The 14,537-nt window shown below is 44.8% G+C and overlaps 1 long non-coding RNA gene across 1 annotated transcript; it reads right to left on the bottom strand.

Annotated features, from left to right (window-relative positions):
- Nucleotides 1–2,057: 2,057 nt before the first annotated feature.
- On the bottom strand, nt 2,058–8,438 carry LOC134147497 (uncharacterized). The gene is made up of 3 exons (XR_009960019.1): nt 8,175–8,438; nt 5,063–5,222; nt 2,058–3,315 (listed from the first exon to the last, which is right to left on the bottom strand). It is a non-coding gene; the product is annotated as an uncharacterized LOC134147497 (long non-coding RNA).
- Between the last annotated feature and the right edge of the window lie 6,099 nt (nt 8,439–14,537).

Consider the following 14,537-nt stretch of genomic DNA (forward strand, 5'->3'; position numbering starts at 1 on the left):
TAAAACTATACCCTTATTGAAACTGTAATTCAGAGCTGAAACAGGAGAAATGCTAGGCACTGCATGAAGTCCATTAGGAAATCTGCACTGGCTGTAGATTATGTGGAAGGTGCTCAGATACAGAGTAGTATCAGTATAAGTCATCTTTGATACGTGATGATTTTCTGCTTTCAAGAAATGTTAATAAATTCTGTAATTTTTTTCTGCATATTTTAGCCAGAGGGATGTTAGTCTAAAGTAGCACTCTCAGTTTTTCTTTTCGCCTGTGCTATCAAGCATCTGTAGTTAGTAGTGACATTAAAAGACTAATCTGTTTATTTGAAAATACAGTTCATCAAAATGTCAGAAAGAAGGGCACGAATTGGCCCCTTTTGCATGTTAAAAATATTGATGAGACTAGAGTTTACAGAATACCAGTCTGAAATCCGGACCTTTGCTGTGTCTGGATGAACTGGTCACATCCATCCGCAACCAGTGGAACCAGCTAGTTCAAGCCTGTGTTTTTCGGTGCTGCGAAGACAGAGTTGGGGTGTTGGGAGACATTTGTGAAGTCCATGCAAGTCCCTGTTGCTGTCCTGCAGTGGTTTTTGCTTCCGTTGCGGTACTCCCCGGTCCCGGAGAGCAGTGCCGATCTGCTGGCAGAAGGTGTACAGGGACCACGTTTGTGGCCCAGCGGCAAGCCGAGCACCAGAAGCGTGAGGGCTGTTTGATTTAGTGTTTGGTGATACCGTCTCGGCAGGTTCCTTGCTGGTGAAGGAGTTCCTCTCTGAAGCAATGGCGTGCGGTCCGTGTCCCCTCCGGCGTGCTGTTATGAGTGCCATGCGTTTGCTTCCATAAATTAAGAGGAAGTTGTAGTTTCACAAGGAACTACTTGCTATTTATTCTGTGAGAAAGAATTCTTTCTTTCCTTCTTCACTGGGTCAGCGATTATATTTTAAAAAGGATATGCCTGCAGTGATTAGATGAATTAGTTGAAAGGTTTCTCAAACTACTAAAGCAGTAAATTCATATGATTAGTGGTGAAGTGGTAACAGCAAACTGGCCTCATCTCTGAATGAAACACTCGTGCTGTGTTGAGAGGGAGGGTGAAGAGTCAAATTCTGGAGTGTAGGTTTAACTCTACAAAAAAAACCTTTGGCATCCAATGTATTTCTAAAGGCATATATCTACGCAAGAAGATTTTCAAAATATTTGTAGTGCAAGAAACGCTGGGGACAGCGGTGGAATATGGCCGTTTGCTTCGGAGGTAGTTCAGGGAAGCATTAGCCTGCGTGCGCGCGGATGAGCCCTTCCCGGCTCGGTGTCCTGCTGCCGCGACGCCCAGCCCGGGAGAGCGCTGTGACCGTGGCTTCTCGTGAGAGGTGCTCTGCTTTTGCTGTGGTTGTATCGCCCCGCCGGAACGGGACCCTGAAGAACAGCGGGATCTAAGAGGGAAAGCTGGCTTGGTCTGAACGTTTCTGCCGCGGCGCCGGCTTGCTCTCTCTGGTCTGGTGTGTTGTTATGCAACCTGCGCCTTAAAGCAGGTATGATGCGATTCGAGATTCGATCGCTGAAGTGTCAGGCCAAGGGATGAGCCCTTAGGGCTGAAGGAGACACCCTTCTCTGTATCAGGCGGGACGGCTATCCTTATGGCACGTCTTCTGCTCTCCGCATATCTTGAGTGTTGTAGTTCTGATTTACTTGATTTACTGCTATATTTATGTAGATGCACTATTACAGGGTTCACAGAGAGCCTTTGTTAGTCCATAAACTTAGCTGCCCGTCTCCCCCAGACGAGCTGCTTAGCAGGAATCCTTTCAGACCTGGCCTGGATCCTGGGTGTAGCGGACTTGTTTATGTGGATGTTCGGGCTGCATTTAAATACGCTAAGACTATAGACAGATTTCAAATGATGATTTAACTGTTTACAAATGAGTGTTTTCTGCAGCATCCTAAAGAGATGAACTAATCCCAAAAGGCTTTTCAATACAACTTTAGCAGATGATTTTTTGACATTGTTGTATATCTTGGTTTAAGGCGATGAACAATTAGCTATTTAAGTTTTTTTTTTTTTTTTTTTAAAAAAAAAAAAAGCCCTGAGAACTAGATGCCAGCTGAAAAGCTGTCAGTAAATTTGGAACAGCTTTGCATGTCAAGTTGATTATAGCAGTGAATAAGAGGAATTACCAGGAGAATGAACCATGCAGCGTGCAGTTTTTAACTTCAGTTTCCCCACGGTGTCTCCTGTCTCATTCTCCAGGTTCCTAGGGTGCTCATGATATTATCAAGCTGTCAAATTCCCTTTCACAAAATCCTTTACTGTGAGCAGCTCATTCCTGCTATTTGCTCCACTTCCTCCCTGTGCAGTCACTGGAAACTTTACGTTCAGGGGTTCCCCCCTCCAGAACCGAGTGCCATTAATAGCATCCTTTGTCTGATTTCCTGCAATATGGAAAGCCGCTTACTCCACAGCTTTAGTCCCACACTAATTCTGGGAACGAGCCTGGGCTGCTGAGGACGGCAGGTTCTCCCCGTAGGTACACATCTAGTGTGCTGACGCCCGGATGTCTGGCAGCAGAGGATGTTTAGTGTTCTTTGGGGTGGATCAGACGGTCATCTTCTCTGTGCAAAGATAGTAACAAAGTAGTTGCTTGTTCTATGAATTTCCATGAAATTAACAGTTTTCAGGCTGAGGAGGGTGGCCTTAAAGGAATGCAATAAAGAGGAACCATTCTAACAAAAACATAAAATTGCTTTTGAATTGAATGAAAATTGTATGTGGCTGTGCATGAAGGGGTGCTGTGGAAATGCAAGCTGGTCAGGGTCTTAAAAACCTGTTTCATTTAAGCAAATGGAAGTGGATTAATGATCTTTGAAATATTTGACTTGAAAGTAAAATCGTGAATCCATATTGAAGTTAAGAATTTAGTTGCGCTGAATTTCCTGCTACCTTTGGGTATGAAGGAAGGAGTGATTCCAGTGATGGACTGGAAATCGCGTGTGCTGAGTGGGAGTTTTTATATTGAAGTTCTTACTTGGGCAGTCGTTGCTGAGACATGTGAAGCCCAGTGTGAAATGGAGCTGCTGTAGGGCCGTCTCACATGTAAATGATGATTGCTATTTCAGCTCTGCATACCTGTCTTGATTTCTTAAAATGGTAAACTTCAGGTTTCTCCTATCGTCGCTACTGGAGCGTGCAAAGCAGTGCTGGAAGCCTGTTTGAGGAGCGAGGCAGGCGTTCCCGTCCGAGGCAGCTGGGCCCTTCCTGCCAGGGAGGCTTGTTGGAGATCCGTTACAGATGGTCCAAGAGCAGCGGGCACAGAAGAAAGGCAAAACCTGGGAATAAAGTGTTGGGATGGGAAGTGCCTCCTTGACTGATTCTGCATTCAGGCAGCGAGCAGCAATGGAGTCATTTTGCACTGGCTATTACTGAAACCCCTTTTTCTTTTGTGTGTGCCAGTCTCTTGCCATGCCATTGAAATGCGTGATGGGGAACAGGACTTGCGCCAGAATGATGCAAAATTAGTGGGATTGGCCACTAATTTACTGTGTGTCCTACTTTAGTGTAACCATATTGGCTTCTTTTGGTCTGGTCTTTTCCATGTGGATATGTTTCATGTTTGTCAAAAATAAATGATCTTTTTTGGCTGAAGTAGTTTTCACCCTGATACAGTGTTGAATACCCTAAGGGTGTACACTACCATAGCAGTACCAAGGCAGAAACAAACTCCTAGTATGTATTCCTAAAGCCTTGGCTGTTTTTGAGGGGCTTATTGGCATCGCATGAATGGGCTGGTAACTAAATGAAGGATTGCTGAAGCTAATCTCTGTGAGAATCCTCTTTAATGAGCTAATGAGGTGTTCTTAAGGGTCCCTCCATACACAAATTCTAATAAGAGTTTTTTCCAACTTATCAAGTGGTAAAGCTCGGATTTGCATCGCGGCTGATAACGCGGATGATGAATAGCTTCTGCTGTTGAGGAAAAATACATTTTGGTTCTGAGGTTAAAACTGTGCAGGGGACCAAAAAATGCTGTCCTATCTGCATTTTCTTTACCTTTTCATTCGGTATATTGATTAATGTACTCAAAGTGGAAGTGCAGTGCTGAACCCTCAGTCCTTCCAAAGGCTGAAAATCCGTAGCTGTGCTGATAGGATATATGGTGGATATGTTTGTTCTGTGAATTTCCTAAATTATTTGTTTTGCAAGAAACTTTGCAACAAGGCAAAAGGCTCAGAAGGTGCAAAGCGCACAATTACTTTTTTTTTTTTTTTTTTTTTATCAGTGAAAAGGGTGAAAAAACTGTTGATTTGTTAACATTAGTTATCTATTTGGTCCTTTAAAGATCAGTGTTACCAAATCTTGTGTTGTAAACTTTCCTAGGAAGATGCAATTTATTTTTTTTCTCCCTTTCTCTTAAAGCTTGAATTTAATAAGTTTTGGCTGAGGAAAAATCTGGTCTTAAATTGATTTATGAGGGATGATATTCCCTAAAAATACAGTTTCTAAAAATAAAATTCTTCTAAGCTAAATCAGAAAAATATGGAAAACAAGTCTTAGTGGAATTAGGGTGTCATACACTGTGCTATTTGTCTCATCTTGAATGGTTTTTTACAGCTACGTGTGAATGAGAGGTTGCAACCTTGCTCCTTATGCAGACTTCTATGTATCTGACATTGCAAAGTGAATTTCTGCAATGCATCTCACTTACCAAGAAATAGCTACGTTTATTTACGTGATGGCTGGTAAGCAGACGGAGAAGGAGGGGTTTTAACTGTACATGAGTGTGTGTGTGTGTGTGTGTGCACACGCATGTGCATGTGATGGGGGGATCAGGAGCGGCGGTGGCAGGAAGGTGTCCGTCCCGCCTGTCGACGGAGCGGGCAGAGCTGCAGTGCCGGGCCTTTCCCGTTCACCTGAAGGCAAGCTTGCGGCTGTCAGACGCAATCTGCCTTTAGTGCAATCTGCGGGTTTCATTACTGTGCTGTTTACTCCCTGTTCCAGGTCATTAATGGATTTGTTCGTTAAGACCTCCCCTCGGCTCAGCACAACGCCATTTATCATTATCATTTGTTTACAGACCTGTAGCCAATTCTTGATTCTGGTACTGTGCACTGGTCTTTTCCAAGTCTTTTTGGATTAATTTTTCAATTAGGGTTTTGTGAGATACAGTATCGGATGCTTTCCTGAAATCCAGAAAATGTGACCTCCGCTGTGTTCCTTTTGTCCGATCTCTCTGTAACTATATCAAAGAACAAATAAAGCAATTAAATTTGTCTGGCGGGCTTTATACTTTGTAAAGCTATAAAAGCTGCTGCTCCTCGTTCTGTTACCCTCAAGAGCCTTAGCTGGATTTTTTTTTTAATAATAACAAAGCTGTCTTCCCCCTGTCCCCCTCCTTTTCCCTCTTAGAATACCTAGGGCCATATTCTCTGCTGTTTGTGGTTGTCTGTGCATTTTATATATATATATATATATATATATATATATATATATATATATATATATATATGATACCATATATTTTTATATATTATAAATATTATATATAGGTATGTGTATGAGATAGCAGAATGGACATACTCGCTGGAATGGTCCAAGCTCTGGAAGTGGAAGATGTAGTGGAAATCTCCCTTTTTTTTAATTTAATTTTATTATTATTTTTTAAATCGGGGCTGTGCAGACTCGCACCGCGTAGGGAGCTGGGCTGCCGCCGTATCAGCCTCTCCGGTTCGCCCGGCTGTCCCGCCCGGGAGCGGCGGCGGCCGGCAGCTCCTCCGCCAGCTGGCCGCCTGGCGCGGTCTCTCACTCGACTTGGAAGCTTCTTGCGGCTCCTCCTGGGCTGTTCGTTCAAGTTTTCCTTTAGCGGTTCCCCTATTTGCCGGGTGTGATTTTGTTCCGCTGGCGCGTTTGCCCGGAAGCCTGGGGCGCGCCTGCGCTTTGCGGAGGGTGGCAGCCCCCGCGGGCAGCGCGCCCCGGGGCTGGCGCGCGGCGTGGCGGAGCTTTCGCCTTTAAACGCCACGCTCGTGTGCCGAGCCGGACTGCGGTCCCCCCGCCCACGCTGTGCCTTCTCTCTGCCGCTTTTTATAGTGCTGGGTTTCTCTATAAATACAGACTCTTCGTCTAACTCCATTAAAGTTGTAAAAATGTTGCTGAAGGGCATGTATCTTTTTCTTTTTTTTTTTTTTTTTTTTCCATCTTTCTACCTCCAGAGGTATTAATAATTTACATCCACAACTGTGAGTATATCCATATGCTGCCAGGGTGGCCTCGCCAGCGGTGACAGCGTATGCTGGAGAAGGGGAAGCGAAACCGTGCCGCTCTTGGTGCAGAGGGCTGGACAGGGCGAGCCCCGGCTCCTTCAGCATCATCAGCAAATACTGCAGTATCCATCAGATTAGTGCACATGCGTATATATAATTTTTTAAAAAATTTATTTTTAAATTTTTTAGCATATCTGCCTTTTATGGTGGAAGCTGTTGGCTGCCTGAAGTGATGCAAGGCTCTGCAGTTTGTTAGGACAGCTGCACAACATAGCAAAGCTGCTGCCTGTGCCAGCGCTCAATAAATTATTAAAGAGCACAGAACAATTGACCCTTGCCCTGCGTCGGAAAGATACCTCATTCTTAAGCACAGATTGGAAAAGGTGATGTCGGAGCAGCTGTGCCGTATTACGTGTCAGCGCTGAAAGATAAGCCTGCGCTGAGTTAATAAAGTGAGATGTTAACTGTCTCTGCCAGTACCTGGGAGACAGCAGGTCTGACCCAGGTAGCTAACAAATTCAGAACGTCAAAACAGAACTTGGGCAGCATGTCCTGCGAGGCCAGATGTATTTTATAGATATTGAGACAGCTCCCTAAAGCCCCCTGCGCCCCGCTGCGGCTGACCCCGGCTGAGTTTGGGAATCTCAGCTGAGCGGCAGCAGCAGTGCGCGCTCAGCTGCTATCCCGCGCTGAAGGCACGCATCCTGCAGGCGTCATTTGTAACTAGCGTTTAGGATTTGCAGGCTCTGTCCGTGTTCAGTAAGCTATCGTGGATTTATTTGGGGAGGGATTGGGGAGGGATGCCTTACTGAGGCATTTGAGGGGTCTGAGCTATTTCTGCACGCTGGCTCTTACTGCAGACTAAAGAATAGTAACTGCAGCCACGACTCAAGGGTCAAGCTGCAGTTCAGGTTTTGCAAGTGACTTCAGTTTTCTGTAAAACTCCAGCAGGTGAGAAGAGTCTTGTCTCAGCTGCAAGGCAGGAAACCAGTAGGTCTTAAACTCAGCTTCGCTGCCCTTTGACTTCTGGATGAACGTGCGGTTTAAGACTTGGCAAAATACACAGATGCTCTGCTGTGTTGGGTGCTGGGCTGGCTCCCAGGCAGCTTTTTGGCTTATAGGAGCTTTACTGATCCACTGTGCTAGCCAAGAATTAGTCTCTTTTTTCCCCTGTAACCAGTAGCTATTAAAGAGACTTCGGTTGTTTCTGGAGGTGAGATATTGCCAGCTCTATCCAAAGTCATTCGGTACGTCTCTCTTTCGACCAGCACGTTATGCTCTACCAGTTGATGGACGTGTGCACCTCACCGGGTGTGGAAGGAGGAATCTGCACCAAGCTGTATAAAGCTACTTGGGGCTAAGCAGCTGTCAACTGATGCCTCCTCCTTTGCATTTCAAGTCCTGCTGACTTGTTCCAAGAAAATGTAAAAGTACTGCGCTTTCTACAGCTGAGCTGCAGCTGAATAAAAATGACCTGACTGACTAGGCCCCTTTGCATTTCTGATACCGCTGTCACAGACTTGGTATCTAGCTTATTAGGGCTTTCTAATGCCCTCTCTCATGTGGAAGAGCCGCCACCCTATGCGGGGGGATGGCAAGCCTTGGCCGCGCTCAAGCATGAGTTGATGAAATTACTTGCTGTTGCACTATTTTTACTCTCTTATCATGGGTTACCTTCACCCCTTGATAATCTAAACTCTCCCCCCACTTTGCCCCCCAAATACACTCTGAGGGAAGGAAGAAGGCTGTAAACATTTTGAAGATTTTAATAATATATTGTATTTACTCTTAAATCAAATAATTTGATCTTTTGTCTTGAAATTGTTTGTCACAAATGATGTCTCCATATTTCTACCTTTATGTGCTGCTTTCCCCTTTTAGTAAGTATCTTTCCGTGGTTTTGTTTCTTCCCGCCTATGCTCCAGCCTTACCTGCTCAGGGTGGTTCTTGTCCAAAGGTAGATTGCAGGTGACTTCAGTGCATTTGTATTTTCATTTTTGTTTTCTGCATACTAATTTTCTCCTTGAAACTCCTATGTATGCTACAGCTAAGTACAACGAGAATAACTCATGGCTTGTAGAGCAAAAATCTGCATTTTGCGCCTGTGTTGTGTACCTTGCAGGTGTTGACCACGGGAGTGCTTCTGCGGAGCTGACGGTGAAATCACAGGTGCTTGACCTTGAATTGCGGTGGGTGTGCTGGTTCAAGCTGACCTCCCATCCTGGCCGTTTCTCAGTAAGCTAAATGAGGAAGTGATCTTCATTTAAAAGAATTTTTCTCCAGTGGTGTATTTTTAGTTGGCATCACTTCTCCAGCCGGTTCGCCGTGTAGCCGCGCAGGCGCGTCATCGCCGCGGCGGAGGGCCGGCCGGGGCCGCGCGGGCCGCCCTCGCCGCCGCCGCCAGCAGCGGGCACGCTGATGGCGAGGCAGCGAGCGAAGCGGGCGCCTGCAGGATGCCGGGGCTGGCGTCGCCGCGCGCCCGGGGCTCCCCGCGGCCTCCGGCGGGCCGCTCGCCCGCTCCGTCTCCGCTCCGTGCCCTCTGCGCAGCGCGGCGGGGTGCGGGGCTCGCGGAGCGGGATGGCCGGCTGCCCGTCTCGGCGCCCTTCGGGCGCGCGACAGCAAGCCGGACGCGCCGCGGGCCGCTTCTGCTGGTGCTCGGGAGCCTCCTGCCCTCCCGAGAGCCCTGGCTTCAGCAGACGCTTTCTTTCCAAGCCCTTGCAGCTGTAGTAAGGAGTGGAAAAGCTGGTGTGTTAATAATGCAGTAATTTCTGCCTGAGAAATACTATTAACATTGAAACAGGGTTAGTGAAAGAAATGGGACAGATGTGCTAATTTCCGGTTTTGCTACTTCTAGTTCAGTCTGTCATTGAATATTTGTTCTTAATGCGTAGTAGGAAACATTCCCTGTGGTCTTTTCCTTTCCCTTGGTTTCTTTCTGGAGAATAAAAAGAGTTTAATAATGCCTTTTCACCTGTATAGCAGAGCCTCCCAGAAGTTTAAGATGTTCAGCAGAAATAATAAAATTGTTTGCCACTGCCCGTAATAACAAGCTGAAGAGTCCCGCTGCAATTTTTATGGAATTGGTATCTTTGCTTGAATGCCCCATTTGCAGACCAGTTACGCTGAAGCTTCTAGTTTCTGTGTAGGTTAGTAATAGTGAGACCTTCTTTCTTTTCCACTTTATACAAACTCTCATACAGAGCCTGTGAAATGATGCTAAACCAAAGGAAAAAAAAGGGGGAAAAGGCAGACTACTGCTGTGCAGGTCCCACTGATGATGTTTATCCCTCCCCTCTAAACCATTGCTGCTCTTGCTGGTGCAAAGTGTAACCATGGGCAGTGCAGCAGAAAGCAGATTCGCAAAGAACATTTTCAGGTTCCGGTTTCTGCTTATCTAAATGAATCCTGTAGCTCAAGCTGTCCCCTTTAGGAAGCGCCTAAGCATGCTGGAGGTGTTGCTGCTGTGGTACCCTTGCCTTGCTGGTGGGCATCAGCTGGCTGATGTGAGAGCTGCCCATAGTTCTCCCAGCCCGCTCCGGTACGCCTCTTGCTGCACACCCACCCCATCCAATTGCACTGAAAATGCCGTGTGCTCAGTGCCCGGCACGCCACTCTGCAGGGTGCTTGCACCACCTCTGGTATGTTACCTGGCTTTCTTCTCTCCATTTACAAGAGAGATGGTGAGAAACATGGAAATGGCAGTCCAGGAGGTCCCTTCCAGTCCTGTTTTTTTCTGTTTCCTCTGAGTATCTAAAGTTTTTGAGCAAAATTTGAACATACAGTAAAAACCACAAGCTGGCAGCCTAACAAAACAGCAGGTCACAAAATGAGTCAGTGTAAGACACAAAGCCACAGTGCCCTGGCATAGCTGTAGCCCTGAATTGCAATTTGTAAAAACAGTGCTGCCCACACACCAAGATGTTGTTATGTGGTCCTCGCTTGCAGCAGACAGACGTGTTGGAGAGGGCTTGTTTAGTGCTACTTTTTGATGAATATTTTATGTCTTTGTCTGAAATTGCAGTTTTAGAGGAAGAAGTCTTTGGTGATGCTGGCGTTTGTTATTGCTACTTGCTTCCTTTATCCATCCCCTAATGGCTTGTTCCTGAGCCTTAGGCCATTGGGCCACCCTCACACTTGTATCCTGGACTGGATGAAGGACCTGGTGCTCCTGTGGCGTAACATACCAGAAGTAAAAAAATTGACCCGCCCCCCCCCCCCCCCAAAGAAAAAAAAAAAAGAAAGAAAGAAAAGAAAAGAAAAGAAAAAAAGCACTCTTTAGGCTGGATTAATTCCCCCATTCAGGTCTCAGCCCAGTTATGTAAAAATTTGTGTGGCACCACTGAGGGAGCATGGTGTTTCTGGGGTGAGGGCACCTTACAGTAGCCACAGCCTTGGGGTATCAAGCCCAAATTCAAGTCAGTGTTACCACCTGCAAGGGAGAGAGGTGAGGTAGTCCATGTCAGCTTGGTGAAGACCACCATGTGGTGCAGGACTCTTTGCACTGCCTGCTGCACTTATCGAAGCTGGACAGAACTACTCAGGGACCCAGAGAGACCACCCCAAAGTTGCAGAGAGGAACAGGGAGCAGAGCATGGCCTCGCAGGTCTGGCCGGGGCAGCAGACAGGGTTTGGTTGAGCCTGAGCTCTGGACCTTCCTGTAGTCAGCCTTGGGACTATCACCAAAAATGTGTGTGATTAGACAGAGGCACCAGCTATTGTATTCAGACCTGCTGTCTCTTGAAGTAGTTCTGAAAAAACACTTTTTGTTAAGTGGTAGAGAGACTTGTCCTTTGGTTAACGTCTTAGCCGGTGACCGAGGGGGTTCAGCTCGGCCCCTTGGTTCTCTCACTCTTCCTATGTGACCTTGGAATTAGTTGGTTTATTGGTCTGAACCTCAGTTCCTCTAACTCTTACCATCCTTAAGTTTTGTTTTTGGAAAGTGACAATATGTTTGTGAAAACAGCTGTCTCTGCGGTAGTAACCTCCTATTAAAAATACAGTAGCCAAAAGCATGTGTACTCAGTGTCACCTCTCAATAGTGCATATATTCTTTCTCTGATCAGTCTTTAAACATGATAAATGTCTCATATCATTTATATAGCAATGTGGTATTGTTTACACTCAAATTTCTCTCCAGCTTTCATTGATCACTGGAACTAGAGATTAATGATTCATAAAATTTGAGAAATGGCAATCTGGAATTTCAGCTAGGGTGATTGCTTCAGGGCTTAGACCTCACGAATCTCATGGTGTTTTGGCAGGCTGCTGTGATGTGGTGGAGTGTAAGTAGAACACATACAAACTAGCAAAATTTAACTCAAAGTGATACCAGTTATTTTGTGGTTTATCCCTCAGATTTTCCCTGAATGGACTTGGACCAGTGATAAGAAACGGGAGCATTGCTCTCTGATTCGGAAGGTTTTCATTAACAGCTGCTAGCAATCAATGAGAGCAGGCAAATTAAATAGCCTATAACTGAGAAGCACATGCAGGAGGAGGCAATCCATACCTTTCCAGCATGGGTGAAATGGGTTATTATCTTGATGCTTTTCTTCTCTCTGTCTCTGTCTCTCTCTGTCTCTCTCTCTCTTTTTTTTTTTAGGTTTGTTTAGCTTAGTGCAGTCATAACCTATAAACAGGTAACAGAAACTGCATGGGAGTGTTTCAAGGGATCAAACACAAATAGGATGTTTGAACTAGTCTAGGTAGTAATGGCTCCTGTGAATGTTTGCTCATATTTGCCACTGGCTATAACTTCTGTTACTTCTTGTTGTCTGGTTCTGCTCTGTTCTCCTATCTGATGACCTTTCTGTCACTGTTTATGGGTGGTAATAAGTGATCATGTCAGCAGTTGTACAAAAAGACAAGTAACTAACTGATTTCCATGTAGCATAACTGCAGTTACATCGTTTTTTGCCCCTTTGCTGATGAAATGGTTACTCTAATACTTGTGGTAGAGTTGGAAGCTGATGTTGCTTTCTGCTTAGGGCAAGAAATTAAATATTGCTGTGCAAGATGCTCTTCCTGACATAGATCCTCTGGTTCTCGTTTGCTCTGGGTGATTAGGAGCCTCTTGCTTATGTGGAGTAACTTCTTGAACTGGGATACAGTGAGAGATAGTACCATTGTCTAACAAAATAGCATCAGCTGGAATTTTCAGGAGGATTGTGAATTTGTCTGTTGCTGTGATTTTTGGAAAGTCTGGCCTTTGCTATTTGAACCTAATTCTCTGATTTTTTTTTTTTTTTTTTATTGCATCTCTGCATTGCCTTTTTTCCTAACGAGCAGCTGACTTTCTGTGATAGTGCGTATATGCTGGGAGCTAGCCAGACAGTGTAAACTAAAGTGTGTATTTTAATGTGTATTTTGCTATTATTGGCCTCACAGTTGCACTGAGAATCTCTCATGTAGTTGGCAAGTGCTTGGTGTATGTAGCCCTTGATACTGACTTCTGACCTCTTGGGACCAAAACACCTAGAAGTATAGTAGATGCAAAACTTGGTATCCATTAATGAAAGGCATTCACTGTTTCAAAATCTATGTTCATTTCCAGCTCCTGCTTTATGATTGCATTGCAGAAATGCTTTAATTTTGACCCTCCTGACTGTAAGAAGAATGAAGTCTCTTTGTTTGCATTAAATGGCACAGTCTTAGCCATGGTAGCAGTTCTGGACTCTTCTGCTTTATTTGGTCCAAGGGATGTGATAATTTCCTGCGTGATGGGCAGAGAGGTGCCTCTGCACCCTTGTCCTGTGCCCACGCAGGTGGCGAGCTCTTAGCACTAAGGCTGTCTTCAGAGGTCTCACTGCACGCAGCAGTTTCAAGTAGGAGGTAGTGGTCCATACAGTGAGTAGGATGCCTGTGTTCGTTTTCTTCTGGTTAATTTTTGTCATTTGCTTTTTTTTTTTTAATTCGGTTGAAAACAAATTCAACATCCGACTGACAGGTTTGGATCTAAAATGCCTCATGCATAGCTCGGTGTTGGATATCATTATTTATGCAGATAAGTGTAATTCAAATTGCAGCTGTATAAATATATTTACCAGGTCATTATGCATCATTTAGAATGTCAAAGCCATAACATTGTGCTTTAAGAGGCCCTTCCAAAGCATAACCTGTGCAACTTTTTCCTCCTGTGTTTATGATACTTGTTGTGAGCAGAAACATGAAAATTTCCATCCATCTCCAGTATAGCCACACATTCATTTATTTATCTTGCTAAATAACTTCTTACCTTATTATGAGAGAAGTAATTACAAAAAAGAAATCTGCATTTTAATATCAGGTTGGCTACTGTTTATTTTATTGAGGGGAAGGGGAGGGAATGCTGTCCTCAAGAGCACGATGCTATCAGGAGTCTCTTGCACTCATTAGTGGCACATTTCACATAATTAGACTCTCAACTTGGAAATGTGTGGATTGCAAATGCAGCAAGGTTAATTGTCTGTCATGCAGCACACATTAGAATATAGATAAACTTTAAAACCGTTAGTCTTTGTTTCTTGTCACGGTAAAGCTTATTTTGCTAAAATCTAAAACTTTGAGGCTTGCAGGAGTTGTATGTGCCTTTGAGCATACCCTGCTGTTGTAGCTTCTTCTGTTCTAACGTGAGCCTGCTTTTCCTTTATTTTTATTTTTATATATATATATATGTATGTATGTATATGTATATATATGCATACACACATTTATATATATATTTATTTTTATATATATAAATAAATATATTTGTATATATAAAATATTTAAGCATGATTCTTTAGAGCCACATCTTTAAGTGATTGCAGTTACAATTTGGAACAGCTCCTATAGTAATTACTAAAGATCAAGCCCTAAAATGACTCATTTTAATGATACCAATCATCTCAATGTCAAAATTCTTGTTTAAAGGAAGAATTAGGTGAAAGTCAATGGAACAGTCGTCTTTTTCCAGACGGACTTTGAATGCTAATCTGCAAGGAATTGGAGCGGCTCTGCCAGTGGTGCTGCAGGTTGTCTCGGCACACGGCCATCCCCTCGCTGCAGTGGGGCTGCAGCTGCGTGTCCTGTCGGGGCCAGAGCTCGCTGCTGCCTGGTTGTGGCTTCTGGCAGGTTAGGACACACAGAATCACAGAAGGGTTGAGGTTGGAAGGGACCTCTGGAGGTTAACCCTCCTGCTCAAGCAGGGTCGACTAGAGCACATTGTACAGGATCGTGTCCAGGTTGTTTTTGAATATCTCCAGAGAAGAAGACTGTACAATCTCTCAGGGCAACTTGTGCCAGTGCTCTGTTACCCCATACACGTGGCTTTTCCC

This window comes from Rhea pennata, chromosome 15 (genome assembly GCF_028389875.1).
Source record: "Rhea pennata isolate bPtePen1 chromosome 15, bPtePen1.pri, whole genome shotgun sequence".
Classification (NCBI taxonomy): Eukaryota; Metazoa; Chordata; class Aves; order Rheiformes; family Rheidae; genus Rhea; species Rhea pennata.